At 35.6% G+C, this 24,993-nt stretch overlaps 1 protein-coding gene and 1 pseudogene across 1 annotated transcript in view; one reads left to right on the top strand and one right to left on the bottom strand.

Moving 5' to 3' along the window:
- The window catches only part of DACH2 (dachshund family transcription factor 2), a 420,891-nt gene that overhangs the window by 304,101 nt on the left and 91,797 nt on the right, over positions 1-24,993 (bottom strand). The window lies entirely within an intron of this gene.
- LOC123824404 lies at positions 16,117-16,236 on the top strand (annotated as a pseudogene).

The raw sequence follows: 24,993 nt of genomic DNA, 5'->3' as shown, positions 1-24,993 counted from the left end.
AGTTGACATTATCTATCTCTATGTATATGGCAGTGAGTTTATTTTCAATTAAATCTTCTTCAACCTTGCTCTTTAAAGGTTATAGAAATTCAGGAATCTATCCTGCCCTGGCAGCTCCTACCTTGTAGTCCTAAGGTCAATCTAATTCCCCTTTTCAAATGCTACATCTTTTTTTTAATATGGTAACTGGAACTAAACATAATAATCTAAGTGGGATGACAAGAATGTCGTAATATCATCATAGATCCTGTAGATTTTTAGATCTTTCTTAGAAACATGTATGTAGGTAAAAAATAAGCTGTCATCCATCAAGAAAGCCACTGTTACTTTCATTTCTCCTGCAGGCAGTTAGTTTTATTTTTGGACTTCCTGATTGGAAAATTCTTATATAGAGGGAGAGTGAATTACATAGCTTGCCTAACACTTACACAGAGAATGGCATGCCACTCCTACTGATGGCTGTGCAGCGTCTCACTTCTAGATAAAACTGAAAAGAAATGAGTGCCCATTGATCTTGTCATTTAAAATGCAAACATGGTAATGCTGGCCCCATAGAATGTGTTTAGAAGTATTCTTTCCTCTTCATTTTTTGGGAAGAGTTTGCAGAGTATTGGTATTAAAATTTACCAGTGATGTCTGGACTTTTATTTGTTGGGAGGTTTTTGGTTTTTTTTTTAAATTACTGATTCAATCTCTTTACTAGTAATCAGTCTATTCAGAATTTCGATTTCTTTAGGATTCAGTCTTGGAAGATCACATGTTTCTAGGAATTAAACAACTAAAAGCAAGAGCCAGGACTAATGGGTATCTCTTTGTAGTGTCTAGCAAAAGACCAGGTACACAAAAGCACCTAATTACAAACTGGCTATAATGAACATTTAAAGGGGTTGTATGACCCTCATCTCTACTGTGAATAAATTACTATATTCCTTTGTAATAGTAAAATTAGGTCAAAAATATGCTAATTTTAACATTAACCCCGGTTGCATTATTATTTTTTCCCGTATTTTTAAACACATCAGCTGAATTACAGCTACATTCTCCGCTCACACAGCACTTTGGCACTTTGAACATGCCGTTTGTTCTATGCTCATCTCCCTCACTTGTCTCTGAAAACAAGCAAACCTGACTTCTAAACACCCCCTTGATAACAAAATCCTTGGTAATACAGCATTATTAAAGTCCATAGAAGACAGGTTTGATAGAAAGTATTTCAGTTGATGGTCTTGATTTCAAATGTAAATGTCAAGATAAAGCTAACTTCTTCCAGGTCTTACATCAAATATTTGATGCAATGAAATATTGCTTTTTAATGGAAGCTTTAAAATTAATTTTTATTTCTTTATTACATTTATTATTCCCCAGATTTTGACAAAAAGTATTAAAGTCTTTATGAACAGAGTTTGCATTTTTGACATCCCACGGTAGCAATCCTATATGAGATCTTTCGGCTTTTACTCTGCTTCCTTGTAAAGCTCTTAGTCTTATAGTAATCACATCTTGAGGAATGTCTTTGTAGCTGTGAATGCTTCCCCCTAAAAATCACATCAAGTGGCAATGAAAGACCACCCAGTTATTTCTGAAGGTGCATTCGCAGGAGCAAACAATACATTTTTGCCCTCCTCCTGAATGGTATGTCCTTATTACCTCCCACTCACCATTTACCTATTACACTCTTTGGGAAACAAAACTGAAAAAACCAACAGCAATGTCACACAAAACAGACAGACCTTAAATGTTTTACACATAAATGGGGGATAACCCAAAGGTGTTCAAGGCCTTGATTTCCTCTAAAAGCATCATTTTCTTTAAATGCCTTTAATAGGAAAGAAACGAATGTCTCATTTCAATAATCTTTGAGTGCTAAAATAAAAATTATAAAAACCATATGTAACAAAAGGAGTTCTTTAATTGTAGAAAATAAAATGCATTTGTTAATTTTGAAAGCCTGCTAATCAAAGCGCTTGTTTAGATCCTTCAAATACTATTGTAGTTTAAACATTTCATCTGATTAACATAATATTTGGTGTAGAATGCAAACATATGTATAAATGTATATGTGTTCCATCCAGATAAACAAAACATTAAATAGCAGATCCCATATGTTTTCTGAAAATTTTCAGGGAAAAAGATAATTTTGTAATTAATGGCCACTGATAAAATTTTAATTTGTGTCTCTTGCTAAAAGGATAGAATACTGAAAGCAATGCTGTATATTTATTATTAAATATTGAGTTGGCCAAAAAGTCCATATGATTTTTTCTGTAAAATAAAAGACACATTTTTTATTTTCACCAGTAACTGTACTGATTTGGATATTTTGACCGTGTCAGCTATCTCCTGCATCGTAGAATGTTGACTGTTCTCAATTAATGTCTTGATTGTATCGCTATCAACTTTTACCTGACCATGGAGCATCATCCAGTGAGAAATCTCCAGCACATAACTTTGCAAACCACTTTTGACACCTTTGATCAGTCACAGCCCCTTCTCCATTCACTGCACAAATTTCTTTTTGCATTTCAGTTGTGTGTTTACCTTTCTTGAAATATAAAGCATAATACGCCAAAAATGTTGCTTATTTTCTTCCATCTTCTATATTAAAATGGCTACACAAAAATTCACCAGTTGTGATTTATTTTATGTACACTGATATGACAGCTATCAATACAATCTGGCAAAAATGATTTCAAATGAAGTTAAAGACAACTGAGCGCTACTAGAGCCATCTTATGGGGGGGAAAAACAAAAAAACTCTTTGGTAAACCCAATAGAAGCATGATGTCTCTATTGAAAACCTTTGAAAATCAGTTATAATATAGATTTGAAAACTGCTTAAGTGTTAGGATTAAGCTGGAGTTAGGAAAGGCACATTGTCACAGCATATTGAAATTTACCTCACTACCATGTAACATGACAATATCAATAGGATCTTTACATGATCAAAATATTTTAATGCCAAGCACAAAATTGGTAAGAAAGATGATCATTATGAGACAAACATACTGCAGAAATAGACAAATTCTATGCCAATAGCCCTGATACACATGGATGCAAAAAAAAAAAAAACCCTCAAGTAAATATTGGCAAACCAAACTTGACAATACATTTAAAAGTTCATACACCATGATCAAGTGAGTTTTATTCAAGGGATGTACTGATATTTCAACATAAGTAAATAAATCAATGTGATATATGACTTTACCAAAAGGAATGGTAACAGTTATATGATCACCACAATAGACGCACAAAAAGCGTACGACAAAATTCAACATCCATTTCTAATTAAAACTCTCAACAAAGTGGGTATAGCTGGAACCAATCCAAAATAATAAAAGTCATATACAACAAGCTCACGGCTATATTCTACTCAATGTTGGAAAGCTGAAAGCCTTTCCCCTAAGGTCAGGAACAAAAGCAAGGATGCCCAATCTCATCAACTTTGTTCAACATACTGATGGAAGTTCTAGCCACAGCAATCATGAAAGAAAAAGAAATACAACATATCCAAATTGAAAAAGGAGAGATAAAACTGTCACTGTTTGCACATGACATGATACTTTATATAGAAAACACTAAAGACTCAAAAAAAGTATTAGAATAAATGAACTCTGAAAAGTTGTAGGACACAAAATTAATGTACACAAATCTGTTGTATATCTATACACCAATAATGAAGGAACAATGAAAAATTAAGAAAACAATCTCATTAAAATTGCAACAAAAAGTTAAAAGGCCTAGGGATTTTTTAATTTATTGATTTTAGAGAGACAGAGGAAGGGAAAGAGAACAAGAGAGAGAAACATTGATTTGTTGTTCCACATAACCAACTGAGCTACCCAGCCAATGGTCTAAGATTAAATTTAAGTGAGTAGCTGAAATACATGTCCTTTGAAAACTATAAGACATTGATGAAAGAAACTGAAGATGACACAAACAAATGGAAATATATACTGTAATCATAAACTGGAAGAATTTATATTGTTAAAATATCCATGCTACATGAAGCAATTTATAGATAAAATGTAATCTTTATCAAAATAACAATGACATTTTCCACAGAAAATTAGAATAAAGAATCCTAAAATTTGTATGAAATCACAAAAGACCCCAAATAGCCAACACAATGTTAAGAAAGAAAAACAAATGTAGACTTATCATGCTTCCTGATTGCAAACTATACTGCAAAGCTATAGTAATAAAAACAGTATGATACTTGGACAAAAACAGACACATAAATCAATGGAATGAACTACAGAGCCCAGAAATGAACCCATACTTATATGGTCGTGTAATCTGTAACAAATGAAGCAAAAATATAAAGTGGAGAAAAACACTGTTTCTTAAATTGATGGTGTTGGCTAGAACTTTCAATACTATGTTGAGTAACAGTGGTGAAAATGAACATTCTTGTCTTGTTCCTGCTCTTAAGAGAAATGCTTGTAGTTTTTGCCCATTGAGTATGATGCTGGCAATGGGTTTGTCATACATGGCTTTTGTTACATTGAGAAATGTTCCCTCTATTCCCACTTTTTTGAGAGTTTTGCCGTAAATGGGTGCTGTATTTTATCAAATGCTTCTTCTGCATCTATTGATATAATCAGGTGGTTTTTATTCTCCATTTTATGTGGTATATCACGTTTATTGATTTGTGGACATTGTACCAACCTAGTATCACTGGAATAAATCCCACTTGATCATACTGTATGACCTTTTTAATGTATTGCTGGATCTGGTTTGCTAATATTTTGTTGAGGATTTTAGTATCTACGTTCATCAAGGATATTGACCTATAACTTTCTATCTTTGTTGTGTATTTATCCGGCTTTGGAATTAGTATAATTATAGCCTCATAAAAAGAGCTTGGAAGTCTTCCCTCCTCTTGAATTTTTTGGAATAGTTTGAGAAGGAGAAGTGTTATATCTTCTTTAAATGTTTGGTAAAATTCACCTGTGAAGCCATCCAGTCCAGGACTTTTGTTTATTGGAAGTTTTTCTTACTACTGCTTCAGTTTCACTAGTTGCAATCTGTCTATTCAGATGCTCTGATTCTTCCTGATTCAATTTTGGAAAGATTGTATGTTTCTAGGAAGACTGTATGTTTCCATTGAGACCACACTGTCCAGTTTGTTGGGATATAGTTGTTCACAATATCTTCTTTCGATCTTTGCATTTCTTTGCTGTCAGCTATTACTTCCCGTCTTTCATTTCTGATTTTATTATTTGGGTCCTTTCTTTTTCTTTCTCGATGAGTTGGTTAAAGGCTTATCAATCTTTTTTATCTTTTCAAAGAACCACCTCTTGGTTTCATTGAGAAGAAGAAATAAAAGGCATTAAAATTGGAAAGGAAGGAGTATAACTATCATTATTTACAGATGACATGATACTGTATATAGTAGACCATAAAGATTCCACCAAAAAAACCCCTGCCAGAACTGATAAGTGAATTCAGCAAAGTAGCAGGATACAAAGTAAATATGCAGGAATCACATGCATTTTAATATGCCAATAATAAACCCTCAGAAAGGTAAACTAAGAAAATAATCACACTCACAATTGCTTCAAAAAGAATAAAATATCTACTAATAAATTTAATCAAGGATGTAAAAGAAGACCTGTACTGGGAAAATTATAAGACACTGAAGAAAGAAACTGAGGAAAATACAAACAAGTGGAAGCATACACTGAGATCATGAATGGGAAGAATTTAATATCATTAAAATGTCAGTAATACCAAAAGCAATCTGTAGTTTCAATACAATTCCCATCAAGTTACCAACGGCGTATTTCACAGAGCTAGAAAAAAATCCAAAACTTTATATGGAACCACAGAAGACAATGAACAGCCACAGCAATCTTAAGAAAGAAGAACAAAGGTGGAGGAATCAGCGTACCTTATATCAAAATACACTACAGGGCCATAGTAATCAAAACAGCATGGTACTGGAATAATGAAAGATGTATAGATCAATAGACCAGATTAGAAAGTATAGAAATAAACCAATGCCTTTATAGTCCATTAACATTTGAAGAAAAGGAGTCAAAAACATACAATGAGATAAAGATGGTCTAATCAATAAAAGGTGTTGGGAAAATTTGACAGACACATGCAAAAAATGAAACTGGGCTACCTTCATACACTATACATAAGAATAAACTCAAAATGGATTTAAAAATATTTTTTTTAGTTTTAAAGAGACAGGAAGGGAGGGAGAAAGAGAGGGAGAGAAGCATCAACATGTGGTCACCTCCTGTGCACCCCCCACGAGGAACCTGGCCCACAACACAGGCGTGGGCCCCGACTGGATCACAAAGCAGTGACTCCTGAGCTCACAGGCCAGTACTCAATCCACTGAACCACACCAGTCAGGGTTCAAAATGGATCAGACTTAGACTTTAGACTTGAGAACATAAAACACCTAGGAGGAAATATAGGCAGTGATATCTCGGACATGTTCCGTAACAATATTTTTTTTTCTGATATATCTCCTTAGGCAAGGGAAACAAAAGAAAAACTAAACAAATGGGACTCCATCAAACTAAACATTTCTTCACAGCAAAGAAAACCATCAATAAAAGGAAAAGATAACACACTGAATGGAAGAACATATTTGCCAACAACACATCTGATGAAGGATTAATATGCAAAATTTGTATAGACCTTATACAAGTGAATACCCAAAAATCAAAGCATCCAATTAAAAAATGGACATATCTCCAAAGAGGACATACAGATAGCAATAGACAATATGAAAAGATGCTCACCATCACTAATCATCAGAGAAATGCAAATTAAAACTACTATGAGCTATCATCTCATACTTGTCAGAATGATTATGAACAACAAATCAACAAACAACAAGTATTGGCAACGCCATGTAGAAAAGGGAGCCCTAGTACCCTGTTGGTGGGAATGCAGACTCGTGCACCACTGTGGAAAACAGTATGAAATTTCTTCAGAAAACTAAAAATAGAACTACCTTTTGACCTGGCAATTCCACTGCTGGGACTATACCCTAAGAACCTCAAAACAATTCAAGACAATATATGCACTCCTATGTTCATTGCAGCGTTATGTACAATAACCAAGTGCTGGAAGCAGCCTAAATGCCCATCAGTCAATGAGTGGATCAAAAAACCGTGGTCCATTTACACAAGAGAATACTACACAGCAGAGATAAAGAAGGAGCTCCTACCCTTCGTGACAGCATGGATGGAGCTGGAGAGCTTTATGCTAAGGGAAATAAGCCAGGCGGTGAAAGACAAATACCATATGGTCTCACCTGTAACTGGAACCTAATCATCAAAAGAAAAAAGCGAGCAAAATAGAATAAGAGACATGGAAATAAAGAACAAACTGACAGTAACCAGAGGGAAGGGCGGAGGGGATAACGGGGGAAAAGTGGGGAGGGTTGTCAAGGAGCATGTATAAAGGACACATGGACAAAGCCAAAGGGGGTAGGATCCAGGGTGGGAGGTGGGATGGGTAGAGTGGGGTGAAGTGGTGGGGGGAAAGTAGAGACGACTGTACTTGAACAACAATTTAAAAAAAAGAAAGCTTAAGTTATAAATATTAAGGGACTTTTCCCCTTAGCATAAATTATGATCAGTACTAGTCTCCCAAAGCATTTGACACTGATTCATGGAGTGAAACTTGTCCATGCATTTGAATCCAAAATGTTGACATCTCAGCTGCAAAAGCGACCTCTATGTTTCTTTGAAAGCGGATGGTGAGTATTTAATTATTAAACCAATTGTACTTAGCAGATGGTCAAAGAAAAGTACTTTTAAAAAGTTGCCCGCAGGTTTCCAGAAATGAACAAGCTAAAACAGCTGGTAGCTGGTGCATGAAATCAATAATAAGAAAATGAATTCTACTGTATCTTTGTTTTCATTGTTTAGTTGGAGACAGCGAAGACAAGAGAAAGAGCGAGAGGGAATCAACTTGTGAACTTCGCAAACGGCTGAATGGATTCTGTGTATCTAATTAGAAAGAGGCTGACCTCCTGGAGTGAGTAGGCCTGTAAAGCTAAAGAAATAGTGTGTGTGTGCTTGTGTTATGTGTATGCAAGTGTACCCACCTGCTGAGTGGAGAAGCACACAGAGATAAAATTGTCCTTTCTGCCTACTTCAGTTCCCCACCTGGGGGTGATTCATTGCTTCTTTTATGGCCTTGAAAAACCCAAATTGCACTTAATCCGAGGAAAATACTTCAAGAGACAGAATAAACAATACTAATGAAATAATGATTATCTGAATATCGATAATGTCCCCTCACTTGTTATTCTTTTAAGCAATTTCAATATTGAGAATTTCATAAAGTAAAAATTCCCACTGAGCATCATAGAATCCTTCTGGGACTGCCTAGTAACTACTTCTACTGGAAGAATCACTATCCAAAACCTTGTATTATGCTATTGACACTGATACATTTTTATAATTTAAAGGAAATTCTAAATTATTGTGTACTGCAGACTAGTAGTCAAGTAAGTATGTTTTACCGTCACAGCTACTGACATAGTGAGTATAATGAACATTATTGTACAAATAACTTCGCTTGTTCCTCTTTGTGATGTCCTTCCAGGCCACAGTGAAATTCTTCAAGACCATACCCTTATTCTTGAAATCTTGGACTCCAAACTGGAACGCCTAATATGGCAAGGGCATTGTCACTTTGGGTGTTTTTCTTGGACTACATTCTCTCTTTTCCTGTGGGTGACAGGCAACTGCAGCAAAATACTGCCTTTTAAAAAATGGATACTTCTCCCCTTACATATGATTAGAAGCCTGTAAGGTCAGAATTTACTAGGCGCTAAGTCACCCTGGAGTTCTGTGCACAGATAAAACAAATTGGAATTGAGGCTATAAACATACTCACGCCAGCAGCTGATAGGACTAAGTCTCCAATTTCCTGGTCAACAACTCTTGTTAGAAACTTATTATCTGAGACACAAGGAAAGACGTCAAACAGCTCCCCCCATCACTAGTTTCAGTTACATATCAATTAAATAACCTTTCCAATAGAGGCGGACGCTTTTCCCATTTGATATAGATATTTGATAGATAGTTGCATTCCCGGATAAAGAATAAGCCAGTAACCAAATGCAAACCCTCTTTCCTAGAGTTTCATTCCACTTCATGAGGGAAAGGGGAAAAGTACACATAGTGGGTCTGAATCTCACCAGCATTTTTATAGTATCTTTCAGAGAGAATTTTTTAAACTATTGCAAATCACCTTCAGATTCTTTTCTTCCCTTTTTCTGATTCCCTGGCAAACTTGCCCCAAACCTAACAGGCTCTACGGTACCAGGAAGAAGAGCATGGGATTTGCAGCCAGAATTGGCAACTTTATTGAGAAAATTCCACTACTTAATAGCCATGAATGTGAGCAAGTAATTCAAGTTTCTTGTGCCTCAGTTTCCTCACATGTAAAATAGGAATAATGCAAAATAGATTAATGTGCTCAGGTTAATGCCTGCACATAGTAAGCGATATAAGTTTCTGTTATCATTGATATTCTGCTAAAGCAAGTACCATTACACTAAGATTAAAGGAAATTTGTTTCATTTGCTGTATGGGGAGAGAAAGTCTGTAAAACCTACCTCACTTACTAAGTGAAACTTGAAAGTTTACCCACCTGGGCCAGTGATTTTCCTTGCTCTGATTTCTTGTGAAACAATGTTATAAGCAGGGGTGTCAAACTCATTTTCACTGGGGGCCACATGAACCTCGTGGTTGCCTTCAAAGGGCCAAATGTAATTTCAACTCCTTAACAGTTAAGGAGTGGTTACATTTATACAGGCCTAAAATTATTTCAGCCCTTTGAAGGCAAATGCAAGGCTGATGCGGTCCCCAGTGAAAATGAGTTTGACACCCCTGTTATAAGGAATAAGTTCTTATTTCACCAGGAATTGTAATTGTTCTTTGAGAGATGGCACAAGTTTTGAAGAGGTTTGCTGTTTCATATTGTGCCAAAGAAATTGATATTCATTTCAGTTTAATTTTAAAAGATGTAGCAAAGGACAAAAAACTTGGTTAACACTAACCTTACAGAATTGTGCACCTCATTATTCCCTCCCCCCAATATCCACTGCTCTTTGAGCAGTATCCAACTGAGTGTTGTATAAAGGAATGTCAGGCTTCTTTGGTTGAGGCCATCAAGGGCACTTTTAGACTTACCCACTAGTTACTAATTCTCATTGCTGGCTTTCAGGCCGTCCTCACTACCACCACTCTGCTTCCCGTGCAGACTAAATGACCACACTTGCTACTGTTAAGAGTCTGAGAAGGTCAGGAAGGTCATTCCCTCCCAAAGACTCACTGGACAATTCACACAATGATGGGGAGGGAATTTACTTCAGTAAAATGCAGGCATTCAATGACGTGACCTTTTGGAATTACCCAGCAAGCTTACTGTTTTCTTAAGTGTGCATGATTTTAAAATATGTAATGACTTCATCTTTTAGGTTTTATTTTGTTTGAAGATTCATGAAATGAGATTAAATGGTCATTGCTAAGTAGAAATACTCCAAAATTGGAGATCTACCAAAATAATAAAGGAAAAGTTGAAAATATTAGAGGTCTACAACTAGAGTCATTAAATCATAGAGCAGTTTATCTCTAGATTTTGACTATTACAAATCACAGGTTAATATCTACTTAATGTTGTCTTTTGCTGTGAGTTGATATAATATCAATTTATAAAGTACTAGTCACAACACATCAATGAAAACTAATAAGCTTAAGTACCTAAAGCTTGTTTAAAATCATAGCACTAGCAAACTGTAACATGCAGAAATACAACCATGCTTTTCTTAATCTCAATATATTTTTCCAAAATATAATCTTATAGATTTGATGGGGTAAAACATATAGGTTTAATATGCAATGTTGCATTGATGGAATTCTCTAAGCTGCCATTATGGAGTTTTAGTGTACTACTTTTAAAATAAACACAAAAGACAAAAAGCTACTCAGAATTCAAATCTATATGTTTTCAAAAATCATTCAGTTCAGCATAATTGGTACTATCATAGCTACACCTCGGATGATAAGAGATTTCTTAGGTCCCTGTGTCTATTGTCAACATTTCCTTAAAGAACTTAAACTGATCTTAGTCTATTACCTTAATACACATATACAAAATAGTAGCCAAAGACAGATAGGATAATCATTAATTTTCAGATTGACCCTCATTAACAAATTGAGTTCAGTGGTAAAGGTGAAACTGCAATCAAAATTTACCTCTGTTTACTCTTTCTGGATTGAAGTACTTGTTGAAATCCACTGCTAAGTACTAGATCTAGTCATACAGAAATAGAATAGCTGGTAGTCTGAGGCCATACCAACAATTATGATCTTTAGATATAATTTATATCCTGGAAAGTGTATTTATTAACTGGATACCACTGATCTTGGAAAATCAAGGAGTTTCAAAATAAAATCACTTTGTGACAAAAACTATGGTGAGAAATAAATAGATCAGAGTGCTAAGGTGCATATATCAATATGTCATAAATATTTTACCCACCACTTGCATGGTTTCCTAGATCTCAAACTCAGTAACTATAGAAGCATAAACTTAAGACACTATCAACATTTTACAGTGCAATCTTAGTTACCAGATATTTCAGGCAAGCGTGAGCTTTTACTTAAGTTTAAGTTTCAGGTTAAATACATGTTAAACAGAAAACTCCCAGGTGGTGAACATCTTTTCAAAAGGAATCTTATAAGCGCAGAATGGAAATGTATTTCAAAACCTTTTTTGTTTCTGATGGCTCAGGACCTCCCAGAGCTTTGGAGAGCTCACTCTGCACATGCATCACCAGTAATACAAGCACCTGGTTACATCCTGAAATTGACTCATGTTTCTACTCCTCCAAATCCCACACATCACACACATGGCTATTTGAAAGGTTTGTCACCTATGACAGGTATTTGAATATTAATATACGATTTTTAATTGTGAGGGAAAGCAGACACTTGATAGTAAACAATTATTTACAATCCATAGAAATGTTTTATTTATTTATTTTTAGAGAGAAGGAAGGGAGGGAGAAAGAGAGGGAGAGAAACATCCGTGTGTGGTTGCCTCTCACATGGCCCCTACTGGGAACCTGGCCTGCAACCCAGGCATGTGCCCTGACTGGGAATCGAACCGGTGACCCTTTGGTTCGCAGCCTGTGCTCAATCCACTGAGCTACGCCAGCCAGGCCATAGAAATGTTGATAGTCCTCATAATTCCCTAACTCCACATTTTCCTGCCATTTTGCCTTATGTGAAGGTAGAGTGAAGATAAAATCTCCTATATGATAGCAATGTCAACCTGGAGGACAGGGACCAGTCAGTGACAATTAGACTGACAACTAGACTGCAGACCTGCTTGCTTGTGCTTTTTCTTCGGACATTTACCTTGTAATGTAGAGTACGTGTCTCAATCTAGAGGGAATATCAATGTTCTCAAAAAGGGCTCTTGTCTGCAACATTATGCAGGTGACCTTGCTGTTATTCTAAAGCCCGACTGTCATCAAACAGTATAATTGACTGCATTGGGTTACTTTTTGTGGAAGAATGCTACATTCACCACACTAACAGCCTTACCTCTTGTATCTGTCCCAACAGTAGTAACTTGTTAAACCTTTTGTCCAATAATGTGTGATAGTAAAAACTGTTTGCACCAATATGTGCAAACTCCATGGTGAATGGGCACGCTTTGAAAGTAGCTTTCAAATACAAACCTGGTGTACTGTTTTTTACAATACAACCAGTTTGAGTCATAATTCTAGAGTGAAAAATACACTCCCCCTTCCCCATTCTCAAAGTAAGAGCAAAGTCATGGTTTTTGGAAGTACAAAATCATGAGTAAATAGTATACTAACTTAGAATGGTCTGTGTACATTTGAAAGTATGCTCTCTGTAGCTCTTCCAGTCATGAACTAGAAACAGAATCCACATGGTCATGATCTAACCAATCTAAGTAATTCACCTCCAGTCACTAAATTAATCCTTTCACCTCAAGGGAGGGGTTCTTTCCACTTGGACATTTCTTAGGCATCCATATGTTTATCGACTAACAATATTGTAACAAGTCTGCTTACTTCACAGAAACAGATAAACATGTACTTCATCAACTGCCATCCAGAGAAAACCCAAATTAAATACCTCCATTATCTAAAATTCAATTAGCTAGAATAATTCACACCAATTATTTAATTATAGCCTATCATTAAGAGAAAAATGTGTTTAAATTATTAAGAAGTGTTACAATAAAATTATTCTTGTTCTGTAAAGTCTCACTAACTTCCAAGCATATTCTGAGACACAGTAAGACCATGCTTCTCTAAGGAGAGAGCCCCATGGGGGTGTCCAAACTTTTGGCGTCTCTGGGCCACACTGGAAGAAGAGTGGTCTTGGGCCACACATTGAATACACTGTTGTACATAATCACAAAAACATCTCATAATGTGTTAGGTAAATTTACGATTTTGTGTTGGGCTGCATTCATATGAGTCGCAGGTTGGACCCCCTAGTAGCTTTATCCATATTGCCAGACAATCACGATTGGTGACAAACATGATTCTGAGGGCCTGAGAGTTCAATCACTCAGATAAAGTTGTATTTATATTCACTGTGTCATGTTAGCTAAGGCAGGCAATAAAATGGGCCAATATTATTTAAAAAACCAGCTCAATAACGATTGACAACACAAATATTTGACTGAACTACAATGAACTGAGAGCACCTTCCCTGATACTTGTAGTTAATGAAGATTTTTGAAGTAAGCAAGTCCACAGTCCACAACAGATTCTTATTTAGAAGAAATAAGATATTGATGACCTGAAATCAATTGCATACTCTGCTAAAGTCAATTCCTATAGGGAAATAGCTTTCTGACTAGATCATATCTGTTCCCTTTGTTCAAACAAGGATTAAAAACAAGAATATTGAAGCAGATATTCTGCTTAATACAAGGGCACATGCCCGGTGACAAAAATTTCATTGGGCTTGCTCTTATCTGAGTCACCAATGACCACTCTTTTAGTTGTTCTCTTACCCAACACGTAGTTTTCTCTGTTTTCCAAGAAAATCACTTGCAATCAGCTTTCAAATGCTACCCTCAAATAAAATCATTCCAAGAGCATTCCAGAACACAGGAGTCCCACACCAACTACAATGCTATAAATATCTTCTAAACACTCAGATCAATGTCAACAGTGGTTTGCAAGAAGTGAGTCCTAGTGAACTCTAATGGAGCTCCAGATCCCTCTGGCTAGTGATAGTCTATCGTCAAATGAAAGTCCCTTAACAGGATTGAAGATAATATTAGAGTTTTCTATTGTCCTTGAAGACAGCCTCTTTTCCCGTTGTTTCCCTACACACAATATCCACACAGACTTACACGGCCCCGTCCCTACTCAGCCAGAACCAAGTCCGAAGCTCACTAATACTAATATACAGCAAGGTCAGAATTTTTTTTTAACTAAGAAAAAAATTCCTTTGATTAATGCTGAGAGCTGCACCATGTTTAGACAGGGTCATGACCCCAGGCATCCATTTAATCAAATTTCTCTGCTGCCTGTCCCCGTGGAGCCATCGCGACAAGAAACTCACTCAATGAAAAAGGGGGCAGAGGAGAAGGGGGGGAAGCTACTTCACGTCTCACATTGTTTACACGCTGTTAAGTAATTATTTCACTCATCCACCCCCACTGGCCATCAACAGACAAGTCACCTCCTTGGAGACTCTGAAAAGCCTATTCAGCTGTATATAGCTCATTTTGTTGTTGTTTTTTTCCCCCATCAGAGTGAAGCTAACTGCTTAGCTTAAGGACTTCTTTGTGGATATTAAAGTATACTTTGTCCATGCTAATGATCTCACTAATTATAAGTGTATTTATCATATAGATGCTCTTGGTGTTTCTTTATGAATACCACTGTTTCTCAACTATGTTAGAGCAATAATTTCTGTATAATTTCTCCAGCTCCATCGCAACATTTCAATACCTCGAGATGAATACCCCTCCCCATCCATCCATACACAATAGACCTGTTTTGCCAAGGAATTGTGTCATTGTTTGAGTAGCCAAACCAGTTACTATATTTCAGGAGTTTTCAATAACACTATGATCTTCAATGCAACTATTCTCTGAGGCAGAGAGCAGAAATGAGGCAGGCAGATAATAAAGAGTTACAGTTTGCCTTTATTTAATAGCTCTATCCATCAGAGTACTAGAGATGGATAAAATGGTAACCTCTCCACCCAACCCTTCCTAAAGAGCAAGAAGAAAAGTGGGGACAAGAGGAAAAAAAGTATATATCTAATTGCAGTCCAAGAATTAAAGGCGAATGAGTAAAAAGCTAAGTCTATGCACACTGCTCCCCAAACCAGATGGAAACAGATGACAAAACACACTACGTTTAGAGACTGAAAAGATAGCTGACCAGCAAGAGACTCAGGCCTCAAGATCAAAGGCCATTTTTGTTTCTGAGTTTTTTTTTTTTATTCCCAACTTCAGCTGAAGTAAACACATTCACACAATTTTCTTCATCTTGGGAGATAAACAGAAAAAAGTTCAAGGATTTTTCTGATTAAGAAAAGCAAAGCTGCAAGTTTTACTTTAATAGATTTTTTAGAACTATTTGAAAATTTGATTTAACTAAGCACTTTTCGTTATTTTACCTGTAATGTTCACTTTCTGGTTGATCACCTATGGAAGTGATATTCTTCATGTGAATGACTCTCCCAATGAGATGTTCTTAATATCACATTAGATTAATAATAATTCCAAAAGTACAGTACATGCTTCTCTCCCCAGAAGCTTAATACACAGCATATAACTGGTATTTCTACCCTTCAGTTCTTCTAAAACATCCATTACCAAGGGGAAAAGATTGCTCGCTACAGAGTCAGATTAAAATGACAAAATTACCATAGCTGGGTGTGAATGCAGTGCTGTTTTAATATGTAGTTATTGTAAATATTTCCAATGAGGAAGGGAAAAAGTAAGAAAACTAACAGAGAAACAAAGTTACAAAGGAGGAAGAAAAAAACAAGCATTGTACAATGAGAATGCAAAAAGGCAATAAGTTTTAAGGAGGACTTGGAAATATGCAAATGCAGCTTTGCGCAGTGGCAGTATCGTAGCCAATGAGGTTTATACGAGGCGTGATTATTGCTAATTGAAATATGCAAATGCAGGTACTACTGAAATGATAATTTCATGTGATTTAAAAAGAAAAATGTGCTTCACTTATCCCTTATAGTCATGAAGGTAAACAAATAAAGAAAAACTGAGAATAAGCTTGTTGCACCTCAAAGTTACTGGGTTATATCTCAAAAACTAGGTTATAATGGCTACTACTAAATATTTGAGCTACCAAAGGCAAGTCATTTCATTTTCCAAGATTTTGTTTCCTTATCTGTAAAATGAAGGCCAAACTGAATGATCTATGATGTCTCTTCTGCCTCTTAAGCAGTGAAAATTCTGAGGTAACCAAAACCACTGAAAAGCTTTAATGGGTGCCTTACTGTTTTTTTTTTTTTTCTGATCTTGTTTGTTACACTCATTATAGTCTTACCCTGTGGCAGGAGCAGAGGAAAATTTCAGCCGTTCTGGACAACTTCATATGGTCACTTAGTAAATAACATAGATTCATTGGGTATTAAGTATCAGTTGAAAATTAAACAGGAATCTCAATCTAACATTTGTTATTCTCACAAAACATGGTGGGGGGGAGATTAGTTGAAATTGTATGTCTTGGTGAAAAGGAATCTGCAAGTGATTAGAAAGAGGGTATTTATATTTAATATTTCCTTTCAAGTTTCACCATCCATTTCGGAAACGCTCAACATTTCATAGTGATAACTGAAGGAATATTGGCCAGATGTCCTGAGTGGAGGGAAGGAACAAAGATTTCCAGACCTCTTAGCTAATTTGTATCTAATATCAGAGAACCCTAAGTTTAAAAAGGCAATTGTGTGATTTTATTCCTGAGAGTGTTTACTCAGATTCAAATACATATTTTATTTTCATCCACTTACACAGATTTGAGTGGCCTGGTACATTGCCAACTCTTGAAAAATGTCTGATAAATGAATTGATTGTTATTTCCTTCATTTGGCTTCTTCATTACAAGTAGAATTGTTCTGAACACATACAACCTGAAATTTACCTCTCTATTATGGAGAAAGTAAAAGACCTTTAAGCAGCAAATTTAAAATTCTAAACAAGGGCTGAAGACTGCTCAATGCCAAGGAGTGCCATTCACATTGCATTTTTGGTAAACAGTGACCCCTGGAGAAGTTCATGGGAGCAGCCCAGACAAGGTGGGGAATTCAAATTCTTCAAAAATAGCCATTCCCATATAAGCACTCGATATATGTTTTACGTGTTTTATTTAGTGAAGTTCTCCAACTCTGTGAGGTAGATGTTCTTAAAACAAATTAAAGATAAAAAACTGAGGCTCAGTACAACTAATTTACCCAAGATGACAGTGATCATTTAGTGTCATCTTAGGGTCATTTTCTCACTTATACTGTAATAGTCTCTCCGTAAAGCTAAAAACGCTGCTCTTAATTAAAGAATTTACCTAAACGCAACATTTTATTTCTTTAAACCCAGAATTTTACCCAGTCAGTTCAAAAGAATGATGCTTCCACCAAGTTGAAAATGTTGTACGAAAGATTTGACTTCCTGTCTCAAGTTGTAAATGACAAAATATTGATGAGTAGTAAATGGCATCATCAAAATGGCACCAAGTGGATAGCTTAATAACCTTTTACAATATCAAATGGCAACAATGAAAATTAAATTAAAATAATAAAAAAATCAAGTTATAAAAATGACTTCATTAAAATAAATTTAAAATCATTGTCCATGTGACTAAAACTCAATTTAATCCTCAATAAAAGTTGAGCCCCCAATATTAAATTACAATTCTGTAAGAGTATTTTCATGGATAATCAGTTAATATTGAGTTGGCCATAAAGTCCATTTAGTTTTTCCATAAAATAAACAACACATTTTTCATTTCTACCAATAACTTCATAGATTTGGATATTTGAGTGTGTTGGCTATCTCCTGTGTGGTAGAATGTTGATTGTTCTCAATGAATGTCTCACTTTGATTGCTGCCAACTTCAACTGATCTACCCAACCTTGGGGCATCGTCCAGCGAGAAATCTGTAGCACGAAATTTCTCACACCACTTTGGACACATTCGGTCACAGCACTTTCTCCATATACTGCATGAATCTTTTTTTTTTTTCATTTTGGTTGCATTTTTACCTTCCTTGAAATAATAAAGCATAATATGCCAAAAATGTTGCATATTTTCTTCCACCTTCAACATTAAAATGGCTACACAAAAATTCACCAACTTTGATTATTTTTAAAAATACACACTGATAAGACAGTTGTCACAATACAATCTAACAAGTTGTTTTGAATGAAGTTAAAGACAACTAAGCGGTAATAGAGCCATCGAACAGAAAAAAACAAACAAACTTTTTGGCCAACCCAGTGTATTACAGGTATACTTTTGAGTCACCCAACTTGATATAAAAATGGCATTAACAAAACCTGGTTAATACATCCTTCTCTCTCTCTCTCTCCCTCTCTCTCTCTCCCTCTCTCTCTCTCTCTCTCTCACTGTCTGCCTTCATTTCACTCATTTCTCTTGAAATTTTGGTGGAAGCTGTGGAGTACTCAATTAAGCAAGAACTCATTGGCAAGTGTCTAGAGTATAGATAGCTAGTGTATATTGACATGAAAGCTATATGTTTTGCATACCAGATATTCATGTAACAATATTGACATTATAAGAGCTTTAAATATACCATCGATCTTCTAACACATTTTGATATCAACGCTGGGACATATTAAAAAAGAAAACACACAGGATCACCCTAGCTGGTGGGGCTCAGTGAGTTGAGCACCAACCTGTGAACCAAAGGGTCACTGGTTCAATTCCCAGTCATGGTACATGCCTGGGTTGTGGGCCAGATTCCCAGTAGGGGGTGCATGAGGGGCAACCACACATTGATGTTTTTCTCTCTCTCTTTCTCCCTTCCTTCTCTTCCCTAAAAATAAATAAATAAAATCTTATAAAAACCACACAAGAGCAAGGTGTACACCTTAAATGTATCCATTTCCTATTTTTCAATTATACCTCAATAAAGCTTAAAAATAAAACACAAAGAACATAGATACAAAATAATAGCTAAAAGACCCACATACTAAATCATTTGACTCTAACAATAACCCTAGGGGGCAGGTCTCTCATTACCCCTATTTTCAAATGAGGAATGTGAGATCTGAAAAAGCTAAATTACCTCCGAGACTTCACAGGCAGTAATGGTAGAGTATTCATTCTAATGTTGACAGTGTTTTTTTTTCCCAGAGCCATCCCCCCGGCCCACCCCAAAACCCAGGGTACAAATCAGGGGCAGAGCCCTGGGCCTTGGTCCAAGGGCAGCCATTGGGTACTAAATGCCACTCAGTTGTTTCTAATTGAGGTTTGAGAAAGTAAGTTTCAAGGGAGCATGACTTACCCCAGTGCTTTATGTCATTTCTCCTGCTTGGAATATGCTCCATTCCAAAATATCTGCTTAGGAGATATCTGAAGCCTTCTGCATAATGCCATATTAAGCTAAAAATCAATGTTTTTATTCATTGTAACCATGCCTCATTTTCAAATAAGCAAAATTCCTCTTACATTTTATCTTATTTAGAACTAGAACATCTATAAGCTCTTTAAATAGGTGAAATTCATGCAAGATTAATATTGTAAGTCAGGTTCTTAAAGAAAAATGTATGTGTTATATTCACGTAATCATATAGGTATAGGCTTAAATGTAGCGGTAGATAGGTTGTTTCTGTTAAACGAATGAATGAGATGTTGATGTGATTCGTAGAATCGCAAGACCTCGGGGTAAAGAAAGCATTGAAGGTTGACGCCAACAAATGGACAAGCAAAAGAAAACAAACAAACGACAACTCACAGACAGAGACAACAATACAGAGGCAAGGGGATTTGGGGATAGTGACAGGTAAAGGAGGTCCAATATATGGTGACAGAAGACTTCACTTTGGGTGGTGAGAAAACAATGCAATCAAAATACAGATGACGCATGATAGAATTGTACACTTGAAACCTGTATTATGTGATTGACCAATGTCATCCCAATAAATTTAATAAAATATAAATAAAACTTTTAAAAAAGTCAGTGTGTATATGTATATTAAAATGTGCTGTATATCTTAAATATTATATTATGTAAAATAAACATACAGAATTTTTATTTGTCAATCATACCTCAGTAAATCTGGGGGAGTGAGTCTTCCAGCCTACCTATTGTATAACTGATACTTGAGTCCTGTCTTAAGCACCCCACCCCGTGGTTATCCAACCTCCACGTCAACATCCCCACTGACGATACTTGCACTATATGCATGAATGAGCCTATTACACCTTTGGACAGTGCAGACAATTAAGTCCCATTTCATACTTGAACCAAAATCTCTACTCCTCTATATTACCCTCTATAGCCAACATAACAAATGTTACACATTGAAACAAAGTTGATGGACAAGGGGTGAATGCCAAAAGAATGAGTCTCCTTTTGAAACTCCCATAACCCAGGTTAGACAACCCTGAAGTTGTGCAGTTTGCAGATGAGGAAACTTGGGACCAGTGAGTAACTTTGTGCAAGATTTAGGGACTACTCAGTATCAATCAAATAAGACTAGCATCTAGGCCTCCTGATTCCCATTCCAGTGCTCTTTACAGTGTATTGTCTAGGATAGCCTTAGTGGTTTAAGAACATAGGTGCTGGAGGCAGACCGTCTAGGTTTAAATTCCACCTTTACAACATACTAACTGTGTGACATGAAGCAAGCTACTTACCCTCTGTGTGCCTCAGTTTCTTCATCTGCAAAATGCAGACAATTGTAGTACCTCCCTCATATATTTTGAGTGGACCAAATGTGTATGGGATGTTCTGAAATCAGTGCCAGGAACATGGTAAATTTTCCTCAGCAAATATTGGTGGTCATTATCATTAGTATCCTTTATAAATTTGTAAAACACCATCAATTCACAACCATACTACCAATGAGTTCTCACAACTCTTTTAGTCTCCCCTAAAATATACTTGCCTTTAGATCATTCCTTCTCTCCATTGAGTAAAAAAGCAACAACAATATAAGCTTCCTGACATATATACATATAGCTATTTTTGACTACTTTCGAACCTCTCTTAAAGAAATCAGATCTTTAACAGTTACTACTTTCATGGTCCAGTCAATGACTTGGGTAAACTTTCTGACTTTGGATACTAAGCAGAAAACACTTTTCTCCCTAGCATAGCGAGGAGTTTTTCAGCACAGCCAAGAGAAGATAGAAAGAGTTGCAAGAAAATCTAAAGAGAAAGAACATGTTACCATGACAGAAGTTTCTGTCCAATTCCAGTAGAAGATTCACCAAAGCATACAATTAATTCTCTGTAATTCAGATCAATGGAAGCAGTAGTCTTCTAGACATTTTGTCACAGACTTTCTATGTAAATAAGTGTCAATCACCAAGTGCACACTCATGGCCAGATCATTCCACACATAAATCCATTATTAATCTACTTGTGGAAAAGTCTATCCTTCATTAAATTATTGTAGGTCAGCTGGAGTATTTGACAGCAGAAAGAAGTCAGATACTAAAGAAACCTATTTTCTAGGTTATACAAAGTTAGAAAACCAAAGGTTGTGTCTACACAGCTGTTTAGATTAATCTAAATACTAAAACTGTATCTTTGACTACTTGGAAGTAATTACTGACACAATCATTCATTTTAACATAAAAGTGGATCTATTCTAAAAACAGTTGTGCAAAATGTTTGACTAAACATAATGTGTTCTCTCAGAATGTGAGGGGGGTTAGAGTAAAAGAAAAGAGAAAAAAGTAAAATCAAGTCCTTTTTCCTTCATTTATCTGAATGAATTAAGTAGAAGACATTTAACCCCCCCAAAAATAACAAAGCTTGGTGGAGTAATAAGGATGTTAACACTGGATCAGGTGGTAATTACTAATCCTCTCTATTTATAATAGCTGAAGAGAAACAGGAGGGCAGAAGAATAAATGGCACCACTTATTCTTACACTGGCCTCACATAAGTATGGACATGGCTTTTGAAACATTTCAGAAGTTTTTCTTTGTCTATGCCATCTCTGGAACAATTAACACAGTGCAGGTATATGGATAAAATAAAAAATTCCAACCATGTAACAAAAATGCAGTTGACAAGTCGTATATTATGCAATTATGACTGTCATTTTATTACTGTTATTGATTTATTAAGATAATTGCAATTTTTTTCAATGTCATAATGTGATAATAAAGGACTTGTCATTACTAAGTTAACCTCCGAACATCTCTGACCTCAGGGGAGGCAGCGGCAAGCTTTCAGTCCAAAATGAGCTGTCAGTCACCACAACGACATTCTGATGACTACATTATCTTGTAATTAAATGTCTCAACAAACTTCTGCTTTTGATTGACAGGTAGTTAAGACTATCATTGACCACAGGGCAGTTTCCATATATTTCAAGAATAACTTTATATTTCAAGAATATTTTTAGCACAGATGTAAGAAGGCAAGGTTTTCCAAACCAAAACACCTTCAATAATATATTTATTCACCTTTATTTTGCACCAGTAAAAAACAAAGAAAATTATGGTGTTATGTTTATCTGTTGCAGTTGAAAACTTTAAGAAATTTCTATGAGGTTTTTTGTTAATATTATAGAACATAGAGAATAATTTTTATCCTCTTCTTTCCTGTGTCCAAATTTTCCATGACTGAATTAATTAAAAGCCACCCGTAACAGATGCTTATATATGCTTTATGATCATTACTCCTCTCACCATTCTTAAGTTTGATGTTGGATCAACATTTTAAGGACAAGATACATCATATATACCATATACATTGTATTCTTTCTCTTTTTTCCTAACTTCCTTAATATAGGAAGCACTAAAGGAATTCATTTATATTACATTGCTCACAACACTGACATTAACATTTGCATTCTTTCAGATTGAAAGAAAACTTCTCTTGGATGAGGCTAAATATTTGTTCCATTTTAATTATTTTTATTTTTATTGCCTTCACTGGGGTGACACTAGTTAACAAAATTATACAGGTTTCAAGTATACAATTTCACAACACATCATCTATACAATGTATTGTGTTCACCCCCCAAGTCTAGTCTAACCGTAGAAAACTGAATGAGCAGAAAAGCTAGCACAGTACAGTTTTCATGTACCACACCCTAAGATTACTATAGTCAAATATTGAATTATAGAGTCACTGAGAAGTTAAATTAAGATGAGCCAGTAAGATTTTATTTTGGTTATTTTTTTTAAAGATTTTATTTATTTATTTTTAGAGAGGGAAGGGATGGAGATAGAGAGAGAGAGAGAGAGAAACATCAATGTGCGGTTGCTGGGGGTCATGGCCTGCAACCCAGGTATGTACCCTGACTGGGAATCGAACCTGCAACACTTTGGTTCACAGCCCGCGCTCAATCCACTGAGCTACACAAGCTGGGGCTTATTATTTTGTTTACTTTTATTACATGGGTAAATTTTTGTTAATAAAAAAACTGGTACTTTATGAAGGAATTTTTTTTTTAAAAATAAGGGTCTTTCATGATTAAAATAAAAGTAACATTACGTGAGAAATTCGGCCAGTAAAGTGAAATCCCATTAAACCTCAACATTATCAGTACAGAATTAGAAATACCCTTTTGTCAATCTCCGTGATGCAACATTCTTTTTTAAAGTAAAAGTTTATTTTACTTTAGGAAGTACAATTTAGTTCCTTTAAGTTTCTTCATTAAGCGTTCTGAGATGACTGTCTATTAAAATATGCAGAATAAGAATCTCTAAAATAGGTCTTTTGTTGCTACTGTCAGCAAACTGCAAGTTTACAAAAGGCTGCCTGTGTGCAAATACATCCTTTCTCAAAATGCTGACAGAGGAGGCCAAGCGGGGAGACGTGCTACAAATGGGAGTTCTAGATGGATACACATTACTTGGAAAAATTTGCACCTTGATTTGAACAAGCAATAACATAGTTTTCAAGTTATGGAACAACTTGATTTCTCAGAATGTGAAACAAACTTTTGAGAAATGTTTCCCCAGTAAAACAAACATTTTTCCCCGCTCTGGGTAAAATCTAGCCTAAAGCGACCATCACCCCTCCAATATTCCGGAATATTCCTTAGGTAATCATATCTCAACATAGAAATCTTTGTGAGTTACAAAAATATATTTTATGCCCAAAAATAATCAACAAAGAAGTACTAAGCATCCACTTTCTCAGTTACTGCACAGCCTAATATAAGCATCATATGCACATATTGCTGGATGTAAAAAAGCACAAATAGGACAAAAATCTCCATGGTCTGTGGTGAGGTGAGGTAGGAAGAGGTGAACTCCAATGCTATCTAACTTAAGAATCATAATAGCAAACTTCTACTGAAATAAAAATCTATGAATCAGACAAAAAAGAATCATAATAAAACTGCTTCTTATTTATTGTGGAAATCTTGATCCAGAGCAACTTAATTATAAAATGCAAATGGCCTTTCCTATTCTCCTCCAAAGAGAAAACAGATACTGCATATTCATGAACAAAAATTGGGTAGCTTACAAAAAGTAAAGCTTGGGGCTACTAAAATATGGGGGTACAAAGTGGGAAATTATTTTAAAAGAAAGATGTTGACAGAGAGAAAGGAACTTTCCAAACTCAACATATCTCAGATCTAAAGATACAAATGAAGAAATAATGCAACTGGACAATGGACTAAACTAAGAGAATACATTGGTGATTGCATTTCCTCTTAGGCAATTAAGAGGGTGGAGTGTACTTATCTTTCAACAGCACAGTTACAGAGTCACAAAACTATTTTAAACTGAACTGTGTTTTTCCTCAAAATA

The sequence above is a fragment of the Phyllostomus hastatus genome, unplaced genomic scaffold (assembly GCF_019186645.2).
Source record: "Phyllostomus hastatus isolate PE091 unplaced genomic scaffold, TTU_PhHast_1.1 phas_contig_551, whole genome shotgun sequence".
Classification (NCBI taxonomy): domain Eukaryota; kingdom Metazoa; phylum Chordata; class Mammalia; order Chiroptera; family Phyllostomidae; genus Phyllostomus; species Phyllostomus hastatus.
The sequence above is the reverse complement of the archived record's forward strand: the minus strand, read 5'-3'. Positions and strand labels throughout refer to the sequence as shown.